Raw genomic sequence first — 26,178 nt, forward strand, 5'->3', positions numbered from 1 at the left:
TGTTTGCAAATCCAGGGTGTAGTTTGAAGGTGGATTTAGTTCCATTTTAAGAACACTGCTTTCAGATGCTCTGAGACGGCAGGGAGGGGTCCGCCTGTGGCCACAGGGATGAGGAAGCCTGGTCTCGGTGGAGGAAGTGCTGCTTGGGAGCTGGCTCATGCTTCATAGTCAGGACCACCCCCTTTATTGGTTGGTGGGTTTCGTGCATTTGATCCACGAGGAGCTGAACTTCATTCTTGCAAATGTATACTGTGAGCACTTCAAGAGACTTTCACTGTTTACTTTCACTACAATCAAATAAATCCCAGGTCCTGCCCAATCTGTGTACTTGGAAAATTTGAAGTCTTAGAGTTGTGGACTGGTCACCATGTCTAGATCCTTCCTCTAATGCACAGCACACACACATCAAGGGGTCCGAATTCCGGGAAATCATTTGTTTTTCTGCAAAGTGCACTAGGCCCTGTCACTTGAATTCTGCTAGCCCCACGAACAGTCCATCCTGATTGTACGCCAACTGTTCTCAGAGGAAAAATGGTCCATTTCCTGGAAACATTCCCTAGCTTTTCCAGGGGCCAACTGCAGTTGACTTCTGTTACTCTTGTGCAGGTAGGCCTGGTTTCCCAAAGCCTGCAGGGTGGAGCGGGCACAGGGGTGGGCTGGCCAAGGCATCCGAGCTCTGGGTGGGGTGCCTGGAGCCTTCCGTTCTTGCTCTCTGCCACAGCTGCCATGTCCCACAGTTCCTGCTCCCTTGACAGGTACTGGTGGCTGGTTTGGCCTTATTTCTCTTGGAGGTATGGGCCCTGGGAAACGGGGATGCCTTCGTCTCTGCTTCCTCTTCCTTCCCCAGGAGATGGGTATTAAGGAGGGGCGGGGGTGCAGGGAGGCAGAGGGGAGCCTGCCTGGCCAGTGCCCCTAACGTCGCTGGCGCTCGGAGGCACAGCGGGGAGGGCCAACAGAAGGCAGCCCTGAGAGTCCTCCCCTCTGCTGCACTGCCGCAGGCCCTCCCTCCCTTCTGGCTTTGGTTCCATACATTGTAGTATTTATTACTTCAGGTATACGTGGAAATTTTAAAAATGTTTCTGGAGGCTGGTCTGGAAACCTAATCCCTATTTATGGGATCGTTTCTACGAGGGGCTGTGTTCTGAGTTTCAAATAAACGGTGAACATTCCTCAGGGATAGGAACCATCTGGAAGTAAAGGCAGCCTTTGTTTCTGGGTCTTTTGAAGTTTGTCTGCACTTCATTTTGGAATCGAGAGTTGTGACATACAGTCTTGAAGACACCAGAAGGGCACCAAACACATTCTTTTCCAGCACTGAGTCTCCTCTGCCACCTCCCTAGTTCTGAGACCGCCACATTTTCCCGGTGGTGAGTGTCCCTCCGAGGAGTGAGCCTTGGTCTGTGGATCGTTCTGCTTTCAGAGCACAGTGTGTGTTCAAGGACCCGTTTTTCCAGCACAACACAGTCTTCTCATTTTAGAACGCATTTCCCCCCACCCCCGGCTGACTTCTCTACAGACTGCAAACCCATGAAGAGCCCCATGATTGCAGATCTGGTATCGATTATCATTAATTCTTCCCTTTATGACTTTGCCACTTAAATACACATTTAGAAACAAACCAAATAAACATTAAATGGAATAACTAGATTTTTAACTTGGGTGGTCCAGTTAGTTTCAACATGTGCTTAGCTTTTCAAAGGTGGTTATAAAAACACTCTATTTAACCACTCCATTAAAGGATTGCCATTTTTCTTATTTTTAAATGTACGGATTCAGATATTTTAAAAAAGAAATCTTGGGCTATTTATAATGTATTGCTAGACAAATTAGCTGGGAAGGTGAAGTACATTTGCTTGGTCCCCATATTTCAGTTTGGCTGGTAAGCCTGACTGGTTGGTCTCCAGCTGTGTGACCCACACAGCTGTGTGACTGAGCCTTGTCATCTTTGTCTGTGACAAGGAAGTTTCCCAGTGGATTCACGTCATGGGTCCTTTGGCATTTCTGAAATGCTAGGTCTCTGCAGTTCTACGGATTTAGAAGGTGCTGTTTAGGGGAGATGCCAGTTCTGGAAGGAGGAGTGAAGGCTTAGCTACAGCGGATGGTCCCCAACCTCCTTTAAAAGTCAGCCTCTTCGTTGCCCTGTTTATTGAACTCTGCATGTGGTTGGGAGCATGGATTGGGCATCTGGAAGAAATGCTTCACTTTAGAAATATTTATGGGAGAGATGGTGCCTCAGTACCTCCACCACGGTACCCTGGGCAGTGATGCGCTCTCTGACGGTCACTGTGGATCTGGCCCTGTGGTATTTTGGTGGTTTCTGGGTTGCGTGGTAGAGGTCAGAACTTCTAGGTAGATCCTTTACTCAGACAGGTGGGCTTCAGCATGCCACCCTCCAGCACAGAGAGAAGTCCTTTTCCTTTGTGGTTTTGCTTTTCTTTCATCTTTTCAGGCTCATCTTTCTTCTCCTCAGTGATCCATTCTCCCTGGCGATTCTTTCCCACCATGCAGTGAGCACGTCTCGGTGGAAGTGAGCTGCCCTCAGTTCCTTCCATGGAGGGATCGTAGCTGGCTTCCTTGAGTCAGGATTAGAGATTAGATGGTGATCTCGAAGCCATTGTAGAGGGTGACTATAGGGAGAGCGAACATATTAAATGTTAAAGGAAATGGGCCCTTCTAACATTTATGTGTTTTCACAACCAGACCTTGACTGTTATTTAAATCTGGTTCCTGTGAGCCCGGGGCAAGCCATTTTGACTTGTCACAGAGGCAGCCCTTGGGCAGATGCTAATGGCACCTGAAGGAAGAGTGACCACAGCATTTCATTTAGGTTCCTTTGATCCAGCTTCCTGCTGGATTGGGTTTCTAAGCCTCCTCTAGGGGTTTTCCTTTAGAATCTTCATGAACCAGATAAAATCTAAGTGGTCGGAGAAGTCAAGAGAGGAAAATAAACCTTGTTTTTTCTTTTCACAAATTCTGTAAAGGTAGACTAAGCATTCGGGTTTATGCGTGTGTGTGTGTGTGTGTGTGTGTGTGTGTGTGTGCGTGTGTGTGTGTGCGTGTTTTCGTGTGCTGGAACTGGAAGTTGGGGCCTCCTGCATGGTAAGCAAGCGCTACCACTAATCTATAACCCCAGCCTAAGTTTATGCTTCAGTACTCACACCTAGTAATGGAGAGTTGACAAGAGAATTAAAACACATAAACCCTACTTCTTGGTAACAGGCTGGTGAGTGTGATTAAATGCTTAGAAATCAAAAGAAGTAGGCAAGATTGAAGGAGCTGTCTGTCCTTGCCAGGAGAGTGAGTCGCCCCAGGTGGTAGGGCTTCCATCTGGGCTGTTTAAGAGGCAAGGGTTGGTTACCGTCTCTGCTTGACGCTGGTCGTTTGGGTGCGTTTCTGAGTTTTATTGGCATACTTTGGTCATTGTTTTGCTGCTTTCTTGCTTCGATGGGTCTTTTCAGGCGTCTCAGGGATTTTTTGTTCTGCCATCCAGGCTTTCTGATTCTGATCAGTCTGCCGGCTGCCTGTGCACCGAGCTGCCGCCAGAAGCCCAGGCCTGTTCAGGTTGTCCCTGCACCAGGGAACCTGCTGCGCTTGAAGGCTGAGCTCGTGTTTGTCAGTTACAGTTAAACAAGTTACAGGTAAAACCCTACAAAAGCCTCTGTCTGGCTTCTTATCTCTTGCCAGCAGAACCAGACGGAGAGAAATGAAGCTGAATGCTGGGTGGTCTTTGTTTAAACAGGACTCGCTGGGGGCCAGGAGGGTGGAGAGACAGACCTGAACTGGGGCTGGAGATGGGCAGAGAGGTTGCAAAGCTCGACGCGAAAAGCCTCGTGGGTGAACATAGGTCTTGCAAGACGCCGTTCCTGAAAGGCCTGAGAAGCTCCCTGGGATGTGGAGATGCTCATTTCCTAAGTTAGGTGGAAGGAGATCTCTTGCAGTGCACCTGAGGTCCCAGGAGTTGGGAAAAACAGAATAGGTATGAAGCACGGTCACACCTAATACCCCCATTCCTCTGGTCTCTGGTTTGTTTTGTGATATCCAGGAGCAAAGTCTCCAGGTTGAGACAGGTTCGCTGTGCAGGTAGCAATGAGTCTGCCACATGGAATAGTTGGAGAGGATCCGAGTGACTGTGTGGCTTAGTTTTGCATGATACGGAGCCACCTTTTCCAGGGGCAGAATTGGGAAGGATGGAAGAGTGAGTAGCCAAACCAGCCTGGAGTTATCTATAGTTGCCTGGAGCCTGAAAAAACTGGAGGAAGGAATTACTCAATAGGAGCTCACGGAAAGCCTGCTTCTCTGATTCTGTCCCAGTGGTCAAGTCTGCTCTGCAAACCTCCCAGCATCATCCTTCACAAGCCCAGAGTTTTAAGGAAAGTATTCTGGGCTGGAGAAATTATTAATTATATTTTAGCTCACCAATTCCCCCTTACTCCTACCTCTTTAGCCCAATTTGAACTCTGTTTTTTTGTTAAGTACAGAAACTGATACCTAAGCAAGGGGAAGATGAGGTCACTTATCTCGCAATTTCTTTAAACCTTTAATTATTGTGAACAAAAGATCTCGTTTCTTCAGAGCTTATAGCAGTGCCTTGGTTTTGTGGCTGTTGCAGTTTTGATTATCAGATTGAGTCATAGTTTGACTTGAAGATCTAGAATAACGTTGTCTACAAAGAAATGATTACAGTAATTGGCCATGACAGCCCCCAGAAAAAATTTTATTTACAGAATTATATAAAAGGGTTTTCTCTTTCTTTACTGCAGTGAGCCTGGAATGATTCTGTGTTGCATGGTGGCACTCCAAAGGAGGAGTGACGTGGTCCTGTCTCATGGGGCTCTTGGACCTGTCTGGTCCATCTCTGACTGGGTACTAGACTCAAAGCCATCCCGTCCCTCAGTGAAAGGAAGACGTTCAGGGGAATATGGAGTCCTTGGCATGCAGTGGAGGCTTGGCAGACACTTGATGGGCAGTGGATGACAGGTGGCAGCATGGGGGGTGGATTCTGGAGTAGATGGGGAGTGAGGCCAGGCTTCGAGTTACCAGTTCTAGTTACACTGCCCAGGCTCACATGGTACGATTCTGCTAGGCTGACTGTAAATTGGCTTTTATGATTCTTTTGCAGACTCAGCTAAGAGGACTTAGAGTTGACTTTGAGTGTTGTCTCATGATGTCCTTCCCTGGGGTCACGATTTTAATGGCTTTTACTCTCTGATGAAAGTTGTCCTCCTGGCCTGGTTACCAAAAATTGGCAAAGGATCAATGCGGAAGCCTCATGTTCCAGAGATATCATGTGACTGAACTGGTATCAGGGCACCGATTACATGCAAACCATTCCCACACTAAGAGCTTTAAAAATGAGATTTTTCTTTGAAATTTAAAAGAACGTGAAATAAAAACATGCTTGCTTTCCAACTTAGATTGATTAGCTGGCGTGGAGGGAAGGCTGGCCTTTGAAATCTATAGGCATCCTGTTGCCGGCCGACCCTGCTGACCCTGGCAGATTAGTAATGGTCTACGCAGCCTGCTCTGTCAGCAAGTCTGGCAGGGTGTGCACAGATGGTGCCAGTTGGAGAAAATCACTGCCGAGCCCTGGGCTGAGGCCTCTGCCTCCTTGGAGGAGCCGAGCTGAGACTGGCTTGTTTACAGATACGGGCCTGCCCATCGCCTCGGAGGAGACCTCAGAAGGTGCCAGTCTGGGTTGAGGATACATTTGCTGCTTATTACTTAAGTAATGCTTTCTTGTCGAGCCGAGGCCTTCCTGAGCTGTTAGGCATCTGGGGTTTTTACAGGGTCTATGGCCTTGGGGTTGTTCTGCAAGGGAATTTGAAACCAGAACTGATCTCATTCCAAGGAGTCAGGCATAATGCAATACTTGTTTTCCTCGAGTCGGTCAGCCTCAGGAAAGTGCAAGCAGGCCGGAGGGGTGAGGGGGAGTCTCCAGAGTCTGAGTCATCAACTTACCCAGGGGTAAAGAGCATCTTATTATAGAAAGCAGCACACACGAGCTCTGTCCTGCCAGCTGCGAGTCTCTGGGTTGTCAAGGGATGCCCTGAGTTTATAGTCCACACCTCTTGTGTGGGTCACACCTGGAAATGGTGACTCTGCTCCCAAAGATAGTAAGGAAAATACCTCCGTAATGCCAAGCCAAGGACCGAAACGTTCTCACCCAAGGTTGAACCGAGCTGAGCCTGGTAGCTGGCTCCCCCTAATTAGGTGCTTTATTCTTAGAAATTCTCTCTTGGAGTTGCCTTAAAAGACCCAGGTTGAGGAAATGCATCCTCTTGAGATGCTTCCAGCTGGGCTGTACCGCAGCAGGCTGAGGACAGGCTGGAAGGATTCGGGTGTCGAAGGGACGGGGAGTGTGTGGTCTGTCATCGCTGAGGGGCCCTCACTCAGTGGCGGACTCTTACTACTGCTGCCTTTTGGGGACTCATTCCTGCCTTCTTGGCCTTTTACGTCTCCATCCAGGTCTGTCCTGGCTCTGCACCTTGTTACTGAGGAACAGACTAGTTCTCTCTGGGTTGCTGCATGAAGCGAGTTCATGGTTCATTCTGGAGGAGTGTTCCCTGGACATGCTGCTGTTGGGAAACGTGAGCATCTTTCTCTGGCTCGGACTTCAGAAGGGTTTCTGGTGGTTTCATAAAGTGACCACAGCCCCTCCCCCATGAGGTATGACACAGGTCCTGCTGACTGCACCCTCCTGCTTGTGGAACTGGGACAGAGGAGCACGTCCTGGAGGGAGAGTGGAGAGATGAAAAGGGCGTGTGGGCACGGGCAGGATTCCGCACCTCTCGCTGGAGCCTGGGAGAGAGACGCTCAGACGCTCTTCAGCGTGACGGCGGGACGTCGCTTCTTGCTATGGAGCAGAGCTGGGGCACCGTGGCTTTATGACTGTATGTGAGGTCGGAGGAGAGAGCCGGGTCAAGGAGGATGCCAGGAGTGGGACAGGAGGGTTGGTGGACGGCGACAGGAGCAGCTCAGCTTCAAGCAGTTTGCTTTTGAGGCATCCAGAATGTTCTCGGGTCTCTGGCTCTGGGCTTGAGCAGAGCACCCAGGGAGAGTGACTTGGGGGTGTGGTCACACGTGAGTGAGATTGCAGTGTCAGCAGGGGACTGGAGAGGGTGTGCTGTGGTGTAGAACAGGAGCTCACCGTGGCTCCCTCCGCACCAGCAACCGAACGATGATCCTGTGGCCCAGAGAAGATGAATGAGGAACATTCGTTACCGATTGTGTTAGGCCCATGCTTGCTGTGCGTCTGATAGGAAAATTCACAATGATCTCTAGAAATGTAGAAATGAATTCTTGTAACTAATGCTGCAGTAGAGTTTTGCAGAGCTGGGGTGCATTTCACAAATGCTCTGCCATTTGTAGTAGATGCCAGAACAAACCAGCAGACAGATAGCCAGGGTTCGTGGTGTGTGGAGCAGGTCACCACGGGTGCATTTAGTAGTGGGAGGAGGAGGACCTGGGGACCAGAACTCTGCAGGAGCCAAGAGCCAAACCTGGTCAAGAGGCCACATCAGCCAGGCTTGGCAGACGGGCCTGGTGGCTTTGGTAATTACCCTGGTGCCTGCTGTATGTGTGCCTTTTCCACTGAGTTTAAAAAAGACTTTCTCTAACTACCGGTCTCCCAGGAGTTGGGCCGCCTCTGCCGGTGGTGGTTTTCCCTGTGGGTCTTTGCTGCGTCTGAGCCCTGGCTCTGTCGGCTGCCTCCACTGTAATACCCTCGCCCCGCGGCCTCCCCGGCTCCTGCCCTCTCCTGCTCCCGACTGAGCTCACAGGAGGTTTGTGAGGACATGCCCTTCAGGAAGGGCCCAGCAGAAGCTACGTGACTGCCCAGCCAGACACCCACACGTGGACTTGACCAAAGCCTTGTCTCCCTTTCCCTCCTCCCTTTTTCTCTGCTTTGACTTTTGGTATTAATGCTGGCAAACTTCAATCTACAGAAAGTTTGTTTTAGCCTACTTTTTGGTTGTTGATAACACAGAACCACAGACTGGGTCAATTGAAAGGGTGTTCTGGCTCACAGTTCTGGTGCAAGGTTGGGGGGCTGGCCCTGGTGATGGGCGTCATGCAGACAGAATTCCAAGGAGGTGTAGAGCATCGAGGGGGAGAGACAGGAGTAGAGAGAGAGGGAGGGAGGGAGAAAGAGAGAGAGAGAGAGAGAGAGAGAGAAGGGCAGTAGCCCCTGCAAGAGGGCGGTCAGGACTAGTATTCCAGGCAGCCCCACCTCTTGAGTCCCTTCACCTTTCAGTACTGCCACTCTGGGGACCAGGCTCCCAACACACCAGCCTCAGGGACAAGCCATAACCAACGATGGCACATTTTACGGCAAGGCTTCTAACTGGTGAGGAAGACCCATTCAGCACCGGATTCTCCTTTGGATTCATACTTTTATTATGAATAACATTCCCTTTGGACCCCATGTTTGCCACCAAGTCTTGTTTAAGGAATCCAACTGTGGTAATGACACAGGAAGAAAATAGACCCTAAGATGTTGGGGTGATGAATCTCAAAAACAGTGCAGATAAATAGGCAGAAGATGCTTCATTTTTATCCACAGCTGGGGATTTGCTTCCCAGAGGGACTCCCAGAGCCCTGGCTTATAATGCACTGTGGCCCTCTGTCAATCTAACAGCCTCTGGAAGGGACACAGACTTGGATGAGACCAGGATATCCTAACTGTTTGCAATTGGAAATACTTCTGGCATTCACTGAAGTTTCTGTTGTTTTAAAACTGCATTCTGTTTTTCAAAAGTTTGCTTTTTCTTTTTGCCTTAGACTGTTTTTTTTTTAAAACACTCTCCCACAGTCTCCTTTATATAAATATTAGGCAATGATAAACAGTTAAGCCCAGCCTTTTCATTTTTTCCCCCATGATCTGCTAGGTGCCACTGTGCTACCTTCTGGAACTCAAGGCTGCACAAGAAACAGTCTCCATCTTTAAAGAGCTCTGAGTCCAGAGGGTGGGTGGTTCAAAACGTAAGTGGTCTTTCCGGACAGTGCGGGAAGGTTGGGGGAGTAACTGGAGCACCGTTGGGAATATGCTCTTCTGGCGTCTTAAGAAGGAGGTGGAACTCATCTTACCCAGCAGGAGAGGCTGTTCCCAAGGCAGCAGCCATGTGAGCTTGAGACGTCATGGGGTAGGCCAATGACTGCGGCCTCTCGTACTGTGGGTGAGAGGAGGGGACGTGGTGGGAGACAGGGCTGCGGTGCAAAGCCAAGGTCAGGTCTTGAGCTAGGGGGTCATGTGTCTGGTTGGCGATGTGTGCATGACAGCAGAATCACTCTTCCAACAGCACGGAGGACAGACGGAGCTGGGGAATGGGAAGGGACTTGCCAAGCAGGACGAGGGCCTGGTTGGAGACCAGGGCCTGGGGCTGGTTGGTGGAGCTGGAATGGAGGCGTCAGGGTTGGAAAAATAACCCCAGTCCCATTCATCTGTCCTCCTCCTGTGTCTGCTAGTGGGAGCAGCAGGTTGAGGTCGTGGGATGTGGGTGCTCTGGGTCCTGGTCTGTGGCACTGTGTGGAGCAGGCGTCTGCACCAGAACTGGGGGGACAGGTCAACCCCCAGCTTGATTCCCCCTGGATGGCTGCTCCTCAGGCCTGCGATGGCCCGGCTGGTGCCACCAGTCGCGTCCCTAGCTCACTGCCCATGCTCCGGCCCTCCCAGGGCCTTTCCGCTAACCCACCACAGCTTCTGGCAGGGTCGGGGGGCCGACTGCAGCTGGGGAGTCAGGTCATCACCACCTCTGTGATCTCCTGCCACTTTCTCTGTAGCCATCTCGTCCAGCTTGCAGATGTCACTTGGACACATCCAGGCAAGGTGGTGCTGTTCCAGCCTCCTATACTTGCTTCCATTCTATCTGAATGTCAACTCACCCTGGGGGACTCCTGAGAAGACTGAATGCACTTCCCTCATGCTGACCATCCTGTTACCCTTGGGACACATGCAGCCAGAGGACTTGGACTTCCATCCCTGTAGGAAGGGGAGCTCTGTGGGCCGAGGGGCCGTGCACCTTTAGTATGCTGATCCGTGGTGCATCTTGACGTGTTTTGAAGTCTGTTAGGGTTGGATGCGAGGTGTCCTCCAAGAGCTCACAGGTGAGACAGTGCAGGAAGGTTCAGAGGAGAGATGGTTGGGTTGTAAGTCTTCACCCAGTTAGTGGATTAATCCCTGATGGGATTAATTGAAGTGGAAGGGTGTGGCTGGAGGAGGTGGGAATTGCAAATGTAGACTCCCATAGCCATGGAGTGTATATTTTGTATCTGGAGAGTGGAGTCTCTCTGCTTCCTGATGATGCCAGCTGCTTCCCTCTGCCACACTGTCCTGCCATGCTGGCCTGCCTCACCTCAAACCCTGAGGAATGGAGCCAGCCTTCTATGGAGTAAGACCTCTGAAGCTATGAGCCTTCAAATAAACCTTTCCTCCTCTATAATTGTGCTGGTCAGATCATTGAGTCGCAGCAGTGAAAAAGCTGACTAAACCAGTCTCCCTAGGGAGGATGTCCTCTGAGGTTGTTCTTCTCTTCAGGAGAAGTGAACATTCCAAGATGTAAAATTGCAAGTGAAATATGAGTTAGGGGGTTGTTGATATTTAGGGCTGACAATCATGAGTCTCTTACATTGGTGAGTTCACCTAGAATATTTTAGATGTAATGAGATTTACAAAAAAAGACTTTGTACATATGTCAATTTTCAGCACTACATCCATTGAATAAAATAATGTAAATTGATTGTATGTTGTAAGGTTTAGTAGTTTGTCATGGCAATATACTCTTATCATTGGACATGATTCCATTGAGATAAATATGTATTCATCTGGAGGCAGCAATTATGCTATTATTAATAATTCAGGAGAGTTTTCAATTAAGCTTGAACAACATCATTGTCTTTTGGTCTGATCGGACTCCTTGAGCTCATAGTAACATCAGATTCTTTTTTTCAGTGAAGATAAACCCCAAACAGAACTCAAAAATCATTGGTCTTTAACCAAGCTATGCTTTCTTTGAGCATCTCTTAGGAGACAGACATATTACGGATTTTAGGTTTCATATGCTTTCCTGGGCTTGTGCTGGGATCTGTGTCTCTCTGCCTCAGTGTCGCATGATCACATCTGCAGTTCACAGCATGTGGGAGATTCTGACTTCAAACATGACCTCGTGATACCTGAAAATTACTTATCATCAAGGAAAGATGAAGTATGTCCATTACAGGGAAACATTAACGCGCTTCCTCTGGGTCTTGGTGATCACCACGGAAAGGCTCCTCTCACTGGGTCGGGGCTTTAACTGGAAGGTCTGTACTGTCCCGGCCAACTCTCAGATCCTCTGATCCCCCACCAAGGCTTAAACCACAGGTGGTTTTCTAGTTAACCTTCAACAAATCAGAAACCTGCTTTACCGAAACACCTCACTCAGTTTAGTGACCTAATCGTTTAGTACATGTGCTTTTGTCAGAAGAATGACAAAGTATGGCGTTTGTAGACAGGAGAGTGAGTCTTTTTTGATTTTGGTAGAGCAAAAGGTGACACATCCGCATTTCAGTGTCTATAGTGTGACTCCACAGGCTACAGCAGTGTCAAAGGTACTTTTGTTACTTGTGTGTGTGTGTATTTGTGAGTGTGTGTAAAACAACACAGTGTTGCCCTGTTGATTTCACGATTTTGTTTTAGCTCTGGAACGTGTTTCCCTCTAGTACCTTCCGTAGACCAGGCTCACTCTCCATCCTTCCTCTCCTTCACCCCCAAGTTTTTCAGAAGATATTTTCCCACCCCAGACACTAATTATTAAAGTTGCCTGATTTGCCAGACAAACACAACTCAGTAGTGGTATTTGAGCAACAGATCAATGAGCAAATATTGATGCAACACACATGCCACATAAGCACGGCACCATCTGGGGCTCCGCACGTGATTCTCACAGGGAGACGGGGAGCGCCTCCGCCTTCGAATGGCTCAGATAATGGAGGAGAAGCAGCAAACTCCTGAGCCAGCTTTCCCAGGGAGGGTGTGGAGTCGTCATGCGTTCCTTCATTACTTGTCCTGCTACAGGTCACAAAGCGTGCTGAGGGCCAGGCTGGCTGAAGCGTGTGACGTCCTGGCCCTGCGAGAACTTGCTGTCTTGGACCAGGAAGTTAGTGACCTGAAGGGAAGCTCTTCAGAGTCTAGAGGTGATGCGGTCACTAGGCAGAGCACCTGTAGGCCAGCTGGCTGGAAGGTCTGCTACCTGACTTCTGTAGAAAGGCTGGCCTTCATTGGCAGTAACTGGTAGATTTCCTGTGGAACCCCAAAAGACAGGGGTGCGAGAGAGAGGGGGATGGGTATTACTGGGGAGAGGACTTGTGTCGCAGCTGAAGGTTCTGCGTTTCCAGCTCAATCTGTGATCTGCGTCTGCTCTAGAAGGTGGTGTGCCGTAGTGAGAGCTTGCTGTTGACCTTGCGGTTCTTGACTCGTGTGTGAGTTTGACCTTATAATTTATCAGCTGCATAAAATGAGGCGAGTAACATGAGCCCCCCGAGCCTCCACGTAGTGTCTCCAGACAAGGTAGGACTCTACCACCTGCTTCACTGCCATGCGAAGAAGGTTCAGGGAGGGAACATGGGTGAGATGAGAGACTCCAGAGCCACCAATGTTCCGGGGTGAGGAGTCGTTAGAACCAGCGGCGCTGGAGGCGGGTCCTCTCCTGGCTTGATTTTCTGCCTTTTGTTCAGGCTGTGGCTGCCTCCAAGTAGGTGTTACCGCTTGTGGGCAGAATGCTCATCTGATGGCAGCGTGAGGGCCCATCTCCTGTCCTTTGAGTTTGGCCATTGTTGAAGGAAATGGACTGGTCTGTTGATAACTCTGGGGCTCTAATCAGGCCTGGACTTCACATCCGAATTCTAGAGATCGCGGAACAGCAGCTCTAGGCCGAGGTTTGCATGTTGTTTCTCTGAGCGTGACTTCCAGGCTGTCAGGAGAGAAGGCGCTGGTTCTCTAGCATCCTTCCGTCCGTCCGCAGGAACTGGCTGGACTCTCAGCTTGCCAGGGGCACTGGTGTACGCTTCCCTCACGGCCACTGGCCCGGCCCCCAGGGTAGGGTCTGCTTAGTACCAGGTGCACCGTGGATCTTCCCAAAATTAATGAATGGCCCTGCTGAGGACCTGTTGTGTTGGGCGGGGGACAGGTGGACATGTTGGGAAGATAAAGCAAGGGTCTGCGACCTTCAGGGAGGAAGAAGAATGACAGAAAATGACAGCCGCAGAACAAGTGCCAACTGTGGAGCTGGAGTGTGCGGGGGGGGCAGGGTGGCAGGGGGCAGCCAGGCGACCCCAGGACGGCGGTGGAGATCGTGAGCTCCATATGCTCTGGAGATCTTGAGCAGGGGCTGCGGGAGCGCGGAGCCCCTCTGCAGGCAGCAAGAGGCTTCGTCGAAGGGAATTCATAAACAATAATTCTGACTAAAATGTCCGTTCCTCTTGTTGCCACACCCAGGGAACACGCTGAAGAGAGGAGGTGAGGAGCGTCTTCCTGGCTGCTCCCTGCCCTCAGCCCTGGCTCCGGCACCTCTTCCGGGTGGCATTTGTTCCCGCGAGACCCTTGGACCTCGGAGACCGTAGCCTTCTGAAAGCAGAGCCTTCGGGCTGGGTAAGGTAATTTCACCGATGCGCTTTGTAAAACAACAGCAGCAGCAAAATACTGAAAAAGCCTTAGCTCTGGCCGCAGGAGAAAAAGGAAGCGTGTCTTCCGTGACTCTCAGAAGTTTAGAAAGGCTCTTCTTTTCTCCTTCTTTCAAAGAGAGATGATCTTTTAAAAAATCTCCCCTATCTCAAAATGTATGCTTTCTCCGGTCAACGTCATGTGCCATTACACACGTGTTATCAAAGGGTGACCTTTCATTTGCTGAAAAATAACTTCTTATCAGAAACTGATACTGGATTCCACCATGTTCCTTTTAATGTGCCCTTTCAATCTAGCAGTGTGCTATCCTGATAGTTGGTCCTTTTTTCCATCTAGACTTAAAAAAATTATCCTTTCTCTTGGACCAGTCAACTTCCTCTCCAAATTCTCAATTCAGTCATAACCATTTCTTTTTGTTGAAATTTTATCTTTTTAACATTGCGCAATATTTTGGACAATGGCTTATAGGGAATGGCTACCTCAGTATGTTTAAGGTACTTAAAATAAGGTGGGAAATTAGTCTCAGTACCTAAATCCAACAAACAAAAAATCAATTTAAGGAAGCACTAAGTGAACAGGTGTGGAGAACAGTGGAAGAGTATAGAAGACACAGAGATAACACCACATATCCACAGTCATCTGATGCTTGAGAGAGGTGCCAAAAATATACATTAGAGAAAAGGCAACCTTTGAAACGGATGGTGCTAGAAGGCTGGATATCCACCATGTAGAAGAATGGAACTAGATCCCCATCTCTCGCCCTGCACAAAAGTCAGAGCTAAGTGGGCCACAGACTCAGGAATTAGGCCAGAAACCTTGCCACTACTAGAAGAGAGGTAGGGTCAGCTCCCCGTCATGTAAGTGCAGGTACTGACTTCCTCAAGACCCCTCAAGCTCAAGAATGGAAACCAGGAGTCAATGAAGTGGGATGCCATCAAATTAAGAAGCTTTGTACAACCAAGGAAACAATTAGAGTGAAGGGAGAGGTTTTGGAATGGGAAAAATCTTTGCCAGCTATTCCTCTGATGGGGGATTAATATCCAGAACATATAAATAACTCCAAAAAACTCAATGCTAAAAATAACCCCAATCAATAAATGGGCAAAAAAACTAAACAGAAATTTCTCAAAAGAAGAAACAAATGACCAACAAATATATGACAAAATGTTCAAAAGCTCTAGGAAACAGAAAAATGCAAATTAAAACTACATTGAAATTTCATCTCACTCCAGTCAGATTGGCAATTATCAAGAATACAAAAAATAACAAATGTTGTTGAGGATGTGGGGGAAAAAGGTACACTCATACATTGCTGGTGGGACTGCAAATTCGTTCAACCACTTTGGAAAGCAGTGTAAAGATTTCCTTCAAAAACTAGGAATAGAACCACACCATCTGACCCAGCTAGCCCTCCTCCTCAGTATTTATCCAAAAGAACTAAAATCAGCATACTACAGTGATACAGTCACTACAGTGTTTATAGCAGCACGATTCACAATAGCTAAATTATGATGTCATCCCAGATGCCTGTCAATAGATGAACAGATCGAGAAAATGTGGTATATATACACAATGGAATTTGACTCAGAAGAATGAAATAATGGCATTTGCTGATAAATGGATGGAAATGGAGAAAATCATGCTAAGTGAAATAAACCAGACTCAGAAAATCAAAAGTCAAATGTTTTCCCTCACATGTGGAAGTTAGAGCAACATAAGGGAAAGAAGGTGGGGGGAGGGGATCTGGTATCATAGAGATCAGGGAAGATCAGTGGAGCAGAAGGAGAAGGAGAGGAGAGCGCTGGGGAATGTGGAATGAATCCAACAGAATCCTGTCCTATGCATATCTAAAGCTGCCAAAGGGGATTCTACCTTTACATGTAGAAGGTACCAACCAGTCAAAAATAAATGAATAAAGCAGTGAAAGGTAGATCAGTGGAGGAGAGGAGGGAGAAAAGGGAGAGGGAGGAGGGGATCGTGGGGTAGGGGAGTGGGCATAGAAATTGAATTTCTTGCATGTATGATTTGGTCAAAAGGAACCCAAAAACTATGTGTGATTATAATGCTCTAATAAAAAAGAAGGAAAACTGTGAGTTCCCTTGGGTAAATGTTCATTCCTTGGAACAGCGACTTACCCAGCGGTACCCAGAGCCGTGTGCACACCCGCACCCGCTGAAGCAGCTGAGTTACCCTGCTGGGTCTGCGACACTGATTTTTGCAGAGCGAATCCGAACAGCCTATTAACATGCCATTGTGCTGGGCCAAGAAATGAGGGGAGGGCATTGCGGAGGTCAGAGGGCAGAAGTAGGCTTCAGAGTGTACTGTTCAGAGAGGGACCAAGGACCAGGGAAGATGCAGGGCCAGCCTCAGGTGGGTCACTTCCAGAGGGTGCTGCTGAAGAGCCTATTATTTTAAGGCAATAATGGAACAGAAGCGTACTGTTGTGTAACTTGCTGTTCGGTGACATGGCGTGGTGAATTTAATCTGCAACTAACTTACTCTTCGCCCAAATTTAGCTGCCTTGAGTGATCACACACTTTTGGAGCTTCCTCTAATTTCGTGGATTAGGGTTTCAAGGATTAGTTCAATTAGTAGTCGGAGGACACGTAGGAAGATTGCAGTGTTCTCATTTTAGTTAATAATGCCTTTGTGCCGGGGTGCGGCACGGCAGGGATCTGAGCGTGACGCCGAGAGTCACAGGGTGAAGCTTTTCGACTGCTTGGCTCTTCCCTGGAGCCCAACATGGCCCTTTGCTGGCCTTGGATGGCTAGATCATTGGGGAGATGTTCTCACTGGAATCTGGAAGAATTCTAGGAAACGTGGTTTTGAAGGGGAGGGTTTAGTTACACTAAGATCAAATTTAACGAGTCTTTGTGAGATTTACTACGTATATTGCGTGAGGCTTTGAGAGGTGTATGGTAAGTAAGGTAGACTCTCCACCTTCACGGGATAACTCTAGAGAACCTGTCTCCAGGGCTCTGGAACTGATCACAAAAACAACCCTGTGAATGTACGAAATGAATTTAAAGTAAATATAGCTTAACTACTTATTCAGTCATTAATTAGCCATTGTTTTGGCGGAAACTTGGAAAGAAGAATCCGTTTCTTAAGAACATGATAAGGAAGGCGTGGTCAGACGATAGGATTACCAGGAGAAAATGGTGTCCCGAAAGCGGAGGGAAGAGGTAGTGTCCAGAAGGCAAGGAGGGTCAGCCACATCACTTACCGCAGAAGCCAAGTGAAGATAAGCTTGCCAAGCCCAGGAACGGGACAGGGAGGTGACCGTGACCTGCGGGGAAAGCCTGCTTGCAGGGTGTGTGAGCTATCTAGGCAGAAGAGCAGACTCCGCATGAGGCACCACTTCATCCAATCTGTGAATGTGCCGTCTTGCAAAAGGCACTTAGTGGGTCTGGACCTCGGCTTCCTTGTCTGTGAAGCAAGCAGTGATGTGAGTACCTGTTATTTCAGGGAATCCAGTGGGTGCAATAGTACGCCAGTGATTCCTACCAGTCAGCACCTGAGGATGCAAAGGTAGTTTAGAAGAGAGAGCAGCTAATTCCAGTTTGCCAGCTTAATGTATTTTTCTTTTTAATTTATTTTTATTATGATTAACATACACATAACATAAAACTTACCCTATTCTTTTCAAGTGTATAATTTAGTAGTGTTGAGAATAGTCACGTCCTTGTGCACCTAATCTCCAGAGCCTCCCATCTTGCAAAACTAAAATGCTACACCTACTCACCAACTCATGGTTTCCCTGCCCACAGCTCCGGGCAGGAACCGCCATCCTTTCTCTGAGTTTGGAATCATACAGTGTTGGTCCATTTGTGACTGACTGATTTCACCTAGCATCATGTCTTCAGGATGCCTCTATGCTGTGGTAAATGTCAGAATCCACCTCCCATCCACACCCGCCACCCCATCTTTAAGGCTGACTAATATTCCATTGTATCTGCCACACTTTATCCATTCAGCTGATGATGGGCATCTGGGTTGCTTCCATGTTTGGGCTGTTATCATCATTATTTTGTGAATGATGCTCTATGAACAGGGGTGTACAAGTATCTGTTTTTTTAAGCAAGCCATGAGTTCACTCTTTGGCTGCATCAGGGCCAGTGCAAGAATGTGTCTTATGGGGGTGGTGCTGTGGCCTTCAAGAGAGACCCAGAGATGGAAGGCTTTGTTCCCCTGGACCATGGAAACAGGATTGCCAAGAGTGCTGTGCTTGCTGTGCTTGCGGTGGTGTTTTGGGTAGAAAAGGGAAGGGCCCCTCAGTTCCCTTTTAGGCTAAGTTGCTGGGGGCCTCGGGCGTGTCCCATCCTGTTGGGCTGTAGTTTTTCATTACTGTGCAGCTTATTTTTTCTTGTGTCCTAAGTAGCAATGCTAATGAGGATGAGAGAAGGTCAGGCAGGTGAGAGCAAGTTAGGGAAGTCCTGCGGCAAGCTGCCTGCAGAGCTGTTGGCTGCTGGGGCGACCCCCGCAGGGCCTGCTCACCTCTGTTGGTCTTGGGCTTTGTCCTCTTTATCTTACTTCTTTTCTCAATAAGGAGTGACATCAGAAGAGGAGCAGAATGGTCTTGTGGTTGTCTTTACCCACCTTTCAAAAGTGCGGCTGTGTCTAGCCCTCCAGGAGATGACGCTGTGCTCCCAGCCAGCTCCTTAGGGACTTTCGCAGACCACAGGGAGTGTGGTCCCAAGAAGAGTGACTTCAAAATTTACCCTTCAGCTTCCTTCAGGAGTAAGGAGCAGGTGGTCTTCAATGTCCCTGGTGTGGCTTGAAGTGAACTAGGTGAATGCAGAACTGTTGATCAGGGCTCCATTTCTAGGTAAAAAGGAAGAAGGAAAAGTGGGAAAGGGCCCTATGGACCACCCCCCTCCCTTGATGCTAATTTTATGGTCTCTTCCACAATTTGGAGTTTCCAGAACGGGCCTCTTGCCACTCCCCTGGTGACCTTGCCTGTCCCACTGCTGCTCCTTTGAACTTTTGTTGTACCAAGTTCCTGGGCTTCTTTAGTCGTAGCATTTGATGCATAAGAGGAAACAGTATTTCCTTGTTGACTTCACCTGCGGCATCGTGTCAAGAACGTCGAGCAGTACTGCTCCAGGTACCTCTGAAACTCAGCCTCATCAGATTCCGTATCCTGTTCCCTGAAAAAATTGAGAATTTCCAGGTTGAAGCTGAATTGCTTTGCATGAGAATTGGGGTCTCTTTGGGGAACCCGCCTGACAGCTGAACGCAGACGCATCCACCACAGGGCCTCACTTACGCAGTGGAAATGGGGCAGGATTCTCCCCCTCCACTGCCCAGATCTTGTCATGCTGATATTCGGAGGTTGAAAGCAGTTTGGATGTGCAGTCAGGCTGAGGCCTATGCCCAACCTCGTCTTCCGGGTCTGAGTGAATGTCTTCCTACTTTTAAAAAGACCAGTACTTTGCTGTTTTTGTAGGCTTTTAGATGTTGATGTGACTCCTAAACGGAGGTGACTTTTTCAGACTAATACCTTGTGAGAGACAGTTGGTCCTGGATAAAGCCCAGATGAGGGTCCCCAGACCAAGTTTCCCTTGTGTGCTTCGAGGTCAACATGGCGAGACGACTTTCCCTAAATGCTAACATTTTGGGTAGATGAGGTTTCTAAAAAGATTGTGCCTGTCTTGACTTAGAGGATTTTTGTTCTTATTTCTGAAATGTTATGAAAGAAGGGGATTTCTTTCATGCTGCGTTTACCTGATCAAAACATAAATCTTCAGCTCTCATCCACGGTCAGAAGCCAAGTCTCGACATTTTCTACTTCAAAATGGAGTATAAGATGGCCCATCCTGCTGGGGTTTCCTGGATTTACTTGTTTCCTTGCTCCTCCTCCTGCTGGGGTTTACCTGCTCAGCCGATCCTGCCCTCACATGGTTGGCTCTGGATCTCTACAGGAGGCAACTGCATGTGAAGGGTTCAATAGCTAGGAATTTCATCCAGCGAATTCCACCACCTAAGTCATCAAACGGTGGCAGGGGATCTGGATAGTTGACAAGCAGCCCAGGAAGAGGTTTTGGGACAGACTTGATGCTCCTGAAATCTTGTGGGTATCTGTATAGTGAGACCTCCTTAAATATGTTCTGCATAGTAAGAATAGTTGTAAAAATACAAAGTTTTCTATTAACATTAGAGGTTCTCATTAATTATTAGAGCTGGAAAGGAGCAATATGCAACATGAGTTCCTTCAAGAGTTGGTATAGGTAGCTCTCCTTGTAGTCTGGACTAAGAGAAGGTGACTAAAGTTCTTGAGGCTCTGCCTTTCTCCAGAAAGAAAGGTGTGGCCGGTGACTTGGAATTGGCTGTTGTCTGAGAACATTCCCAATTTGGTAGAGCTGTGTTTTTGTGCTCAGGTTGTTTACATAGCTGGCATTCATCCGGGGCCTCTGTTCCATTTGTTAATTCTGAAGGTTGTTGAACATTTGTTTAATAGAAACAAATATATTTGGAGAAATCCAGCATTCCAACTTTAGTAGGATTAAGATATTTGGTATAAAGGATGTTTCCAGACATTAATCCGTGATAAATAAAAGAAGGGCAAAGTATCTTTTGGAAGGAAATTTCAAATTAATGGATCAATTTTTTAAGTTTATTATTTGTTTGGCAGAATACTCGTGTTTCTCTGAATATAAATGAAGCTGTAATTAAGACATTTGCAACATGCAGTGGAAGATATAAAATTTTAGTTTGCCAATTGATAATAAAACTAGAACAACTTGAGAAGACTTTGATACGAATCATTTAGACTTTCCTGTTCCTGCGTGCATGAAAAGGACCAGGTCGAGGCAGTTTTGAATAAGCACACAAAGTTTTATTTAATCCGTTATTATCCTGGAAGAGGATACTAGCACTGTTCCTAATAGTGTCTCTGCCCTTCAGTAACTTAGGGGTTTGGTTTGGATTTCAGAGAGTGTATTACCATCTTGAGGATTTCAATTTCCTCACAAAACTGTGCAAGACAAGAGCTTAATTGGGCTTGAGCTTTAGAATTGGCCCGAGTTACCTAAGTGCCTGCTGATTGGGTAGCGGTTGTGAACGTTTATTGAAACATGCTAGGAGTAAAACTATCTTTGATAAGAAGAGAGGCTGCAGAAAAGGGTTATGTGAGCGATTGAAAACGATACTTCCTTTTGGACTTCTGTTCCATCAAGGACTTTGGTGCTCTCTCCCAGTTGGTCAGGTTCTTTTCGTGTGGCATGTAAGTCTTGAATTGTCGTCAGTCAACAAATGAACAGCAAATGTTCGGCCATCTTACTGGTGTCAAGCCCCCAAACTGGCAAATTCCATGAACACACCAAATGCATAAACAAGTTTGCATGAGCCCAGTACGCGAAGGGGGAACAGCAGCTGCTGGCCTTACCTTTAGAATAGAAATGCCCTTCATCTTCTCATCTGTGCTTGCCCCAGGTTGGGAAATGCTCGCTGTGAGATTTATAGATTCAGGGCTCTGGAATAACAAAGTGTCTCTTTGAACTTTTTTAGCTGCTCGTTATCCAAATGGACAAAGGTAGAGAGACATATTTATGCTTCCCTGCCTGGTTCTCTAGTCATTCACAATGCCGGTGGTGGGTGAAATCTGTCTGTTTTACTGATACACACCACTCCCCAGCAACCCAGTTTCAGCAGATTTTCAGCTGAAAACTCACCCTGGCACCTTGAGTTCAACCCTAGCATGGCACCAGGTTTCAGTCTGAGTTTCATGGAACCTAAACAATACCCTTAGGGCCGTGGAAAAAAATCTCCCTGCTCCCCCACACCACCAATCCCTTTTTTTCTTCTCATTCCTTTCCCCAGAACTTTATAATTTTGGTGTTAGAAAGACGGTTTTAAGCTCTGGAGGATGGTGATTTTCTGGTTGAGTATCTGTGGTTTATTGTTTGGTGCTGAACTTGACACAGGAAACATGTCCTGCTTCATCAGTGGATCTGGCCCGGTACCTGCCTGGGAACAGCTGAGTGGCAGGTAGAAGGGCCTGGTGACCTGGTCAGTACTCTAAGTGCTCTGAGCACAAGAAATTGGTCAACCGCTGGGTCTATGAATCTTCTGTGATTCCATCTTGCCCGGAGAATTGTTCCAGGGACATTTTATTTAGACAGAGAAATGAAACCTGAATCTCAAGCCGCCCTTTATAGAACCCACAAACTCCAGGCTGTCATTTAGGCTGCAGGCCGGGAGCCCCCGTTCTGGTGCCTTCCGTGTGGGGGTGCATGGTGTCTGAGGGCTGCGTTTTGAGAGCAAGACGGAGCCAAGGAGGTGACTTCCTGACATCGTGCTGACTGTACTCTTGCTCCCTGTGTCTCTTTATGGATTTTACTATTTTAATGATGCTCCGTTATCTCTTGGCCCTGCTCGGGGCAGGCGTTGCATACATAATGGCTCAATAAACATGTCTGCCACGATGCTGGCTGTTCTTCCAGCTCTAGTCCTGTTTTTTGACTGTGTGTGTGAATCAGAGTACATTTAACAAGTGAGCTGACTACATGCCATTAAATGAGTTGTCCTTATTTTGGTTTATGTCCTGCCCCAATTTTAAACTTTCAAGTTGAAATCTAGCACTTAACTACCACTTTTAACTCTCTGCCTTTTAATTTTGAATACCAAATATGGCAGAGTTATTCAGGTGGCCAAGTAGACTTTTTCTGACCTTGAATGTGGTTTACTGGTATTACATTAAAAGAAAAAAAAAAAAAAGGATGTATTTGCTGTTTTAGGGAGCATAAGCCCTTGAGATTTCCCAAAGATCATTTTTAAAGTCTGACATGCAGCTGCCTGACATCTCCATTTTTAGCTAAAAGGCGTCTTCCCTCTGTCTGTGTGCGAGTGAGTCAGGAATGCCATGCAGTGATAGGTGGCCGTGGGTTAATCTTTGGACACACTCCGTGTCTGACAGGCAGCAGCATCTGTGGTTTATATTGCATTGTTCTTTAGGTCTAGAAATAACATTCTCCTAAGCCCGACGAGAGTCAGGGGGAGTGTTTACCAAGAACGCTTCCTGCCATTTGATCAGTTTTAAAGCTGGAGGTAAAACAAAAGCATGATGGAAAACATAGATAGAGCATCCAGAAAGTAATTCCCGCCCCTGGTGGGGTCAAGGTAACCTGGGCACTCGGCTTTCTTGGAGGAGTGGCCATCCAGCTTATGTCCGTGTGTTTTAGTGTGGATGCTTTATATGAGCTCACACTGGCTCCCGGGGAGGCACGTGTCTGTGTGTGCACCCACTTTCAGGCTACAGCTCATCCCCCAGGTCAGTGGAGATGCCTCTGCTTTAGCGTAATGATGATGTCGTCTGGGGAAGAGAGCCTGGTGCTGAAAGCTGAGCAGACCACAGCTCATTCACATGCAGTCAGAGAGCTTTGGGCTCTACCAGGGTGGACATGTAATCTTATTAGAAAGCCCTTTAAAATCAATAAAATAAATAAATAAATAATGCAAGCTTAAAAGGGTGGTAGCATTGAGTTCATTCTTTTACAAAAAAATCTATTTTCAATTACCTTACTCTATTTAAAATGTACGACGCTGGTTCTTATTTAAAGGAGACTTCCATCCTCTGTCCATCTGCCCAGCTGTCAGAAATACATGTCATTCTTTGTCTTACAAATCCCGGCTCTTTGCCTGTCTCAGAGGCCGACCTTCGAGGCGACCATCTTGCTGAAGGCAGTGCAGAGCCTCTGTCCCCCCACCCGATCCTTGCTGAAACAGTGTCATTTCCTCCCCCAGTGAGAGCTGTCATCCCTAAAGTTTGAATGGGGTAAAACTCAGGTCACGGAGTGAAATGTAAAAAGTAAATCTCACCGTGCCTGAGATGGAGGAGCCAGGAGACCGCGGTACTGTTGTGTCCTCCCGATGCTGAGCCGATGGTGCGTTGAATGGGACGTGCTGGTGTGTGTGAAGGGCCACTGGTAGTAAGGGCACAGCCTCCACAGAAGGGTTCAGTAAAGCCTGTGGAGGAGCTTCCTGTCGTTTGACCTTGTTCTGTTGGCAGGTGCTTTGCAGGGCGAGGCACTTCCCTCTGCAGCTAGGGGTCTGTGCCTAAGGTCACTGAGCAGGTGCTTCTGCTGTAGGCTCTCCCAAGGCCAGCAGAAGCTGTGGTCCTGTACTCCCTAAGACCGCCATGCCGACTTGGGTAATTCATACCCACCTGGAAGCAATGTGCATTTTTTTTTAACAATCAGAGTAAAAGAAGGCTCTGTGACGACTGGAAACCTCCTTTGCTCTTCCTCTTCCAGATGTCCTAAATGGGTGCATGATCCTAGAAGATAGGGTAACCACAGGTATTTTTCTTCAGTGTTGATGGTGCATTTTGATTCTTTACTACTTCTCTGTAAAGTCAGACAGGCTCTTGATTATAGTTCGATAGCATCTTAGAACATATGATTGGTCCTGTTTCTGCCCTGCAGAGTTTGAGAGGAAGGTCAACCCAACCATAGGACCAGTGGTCCTAATTAAACTCGTGCCCAAATGGGTGAACATGATGTAGATATTTGGTTTTAGTGGAGCCTAGGAAGGGTACTGAGTACCGAAATCTTCTGTTTGGAAAGCTTTGCTCTATAAAATCTGCCCTGAACATGGCTGATGACCCTTATTTGGGCGACACACTTGCCGGCGTGCTGTCTGTTAGCGAAGAGCAAACCCTGTGTGCCTGGGCGGTGTTGATTTTCACGTATCCAGATGCCTTTCTCTGGGCATGGCGTTCCTCAGTACCTGTCGGCTCTGCTCTGCTGCAGGTGTGAATCACGGTGACATGTGCAGGGTAGTGATTTACTGCTTTGAGGGCATGCCTGTGTATGATTAAGGGATATAAGTGCACCACTCCAAGATTTACTTCCTTCCTGTCCCAGCAGGGTTACCTGAGGGAGTGAGTAATGGGATAATTTATAACACCGCAGGCCCTTCGTCAAGAGCCCACTAGTCAAAACAGGAAGATAAAACCGGGGTTTCAAATGGGAGAACACAACTCTTGATACTGTGTGGACGTACCTCTTAATTGCAAGCAGAAACGTCTTCCGAATTTCCCTTTTCATTTTCTCCAGGAGATGTCTGTCGAGAGGCTAGTGGCTCCGTCCTGGTCCAGGCAGGGACACAGTGGTGGTGTCTGCACCATTCCCACTGCCTTTTGTTCCTTGAGGTGGTTGGAAAACCTAGTGGCCCAGTTATTGAACTCAGGTTCTTTAATAAGATCAAAGAATTATTGTGCATTAGGGTTGTAATGACACATTCAGCAACATGTTTTTGAGGGATGGCGCGTGCTTGCTAGTCTCTGTTTCTTGGAATCTTTCATATATATATATGTATTTATATATACTTCAGTTTTGAGTTGGTGTAATTCAGGGGGATAGATAATCTTTTCTGGGTGCTGCTCAGTGAAAGAGTACGTGCTTAGCAAGACCCTGGGTTCAATTGCTAGCACCCCTCCTACCCCCACAAAAGGCTCCATACTTTCTTTCCCACATATTTAGGAGGAGAGCATTTAGCTGGCCTTGGCCAGGGCAAGATCCGGGGCTGCTTTTCACACTGAGGACCACTCCAGGAGAGTTGCGTAGGGCATTTGGTGATGTTCAGGTGGTTTGTTTTATTACCAGTGGCTCTAGATATAGCCTTCTGAGCTTTATTTCTTTATTTCTTTTTTTATTTTTTGTGGTACTGGGGATCGAACTCAGGGCCTTGTGCTTGTGAGGCAAGCACTCTACCAGCTGAGCTTTCTCCCCAACCTGTGCTTTATTTTTATACTTTAAAAAATTCCAGATCTAGCATCGAGAACAAAAATCACCCCATGGTTATAAGTACATCACAGCTTTGGAATCGGCTGTTATTTGGAGGTTTCACGGCACGGTATCACGTGACGCTCTTCTGACTTGGGTTCGTTGATAACATTAGATTCATGGACACTGAGTGCCACGAGCGATATTTTTATGTTAAAAATATTAATTTCACCTTTCACTTTGGAATGCTTTAGCAGTTGGCAGTCAACTTCTTGTATTAGAGATCGTAAAGATAATGTGGGAACAGGTCCAAGCTCTTCCTTTCTCCCATCTGCCCTAGGTGACTAAAGCATTCCCATAAATAATCAGTACCCTTTTGAACTGACCTTCAGGTTCAGGAGAGGTAAATATCGATGGCCTTGACATTTATCTATTTATTTATTTGAGTACATGCTCCGTTCAGGAGGTAGGATAGCTCCGGATAACTGAAGGCAGGTGATTGAGTGGGTAGACAGTCCTGGACTCTCACTGAGCCCATCATCCTGAGGGAACCTTGCCAGAGCCCTGACTCAAGACTTTGCGTGAGAGAAAATGTCTCATCGGCAAAGTTCAAGTCCTTGAAGCATATTTATAGCCAGATCTTTCAGGATCAGACGCTGTTAGTCTGGCCTTTGTAATAAGACATAGGGCAAATAATATATGAGATTCCCTCCCTTTTGCAGTCAAATGCTCTATCACTGAGCTATACCCCCTACTCTTCCCTTTTGAAATTAAGGAATCCAGGACTACTTCCAGGAA

At 47.5% G+C, this 26,178-nt stretch overlaps 1 long non-coding RNA gene across 1 annotated transcript in view; it reads left to right on the top strand.

The window, feature by feature from the left end:
* The window catches only part of LOC124988662 (uncharacterized), a 291,874-nt gene that overhangs the window by 147,393 nt on the left and 118,303 nt on the right, over positions 1 to 26,178 (top strand). The window contains exon 4 of the long non-coding RNA XR_007109465.1: positions 13,469 to 13,626. This is a non-coding gene — a long non-coding RNA (uncharacterized LOC124988662). The remainder of the gene's footprint in view (positions 1 to 13,468; positions 13,627 to 26,178) is intronic.

The sequence above is a fragment of the Sciurus carolinensis genome, chromosome 7 (genome assembly GCF_902686445.1).
Source record: "Sciurus carolinensis chromosome 7, mSciCar1.2, whole genome shotgun sequence".
Taxonomy (NCBI): Eukaryota; Metazoa; Chordata; class Mammalia; order Rodentia; family Sciuridae; genus Sciurus; species Sciurus carolinensis.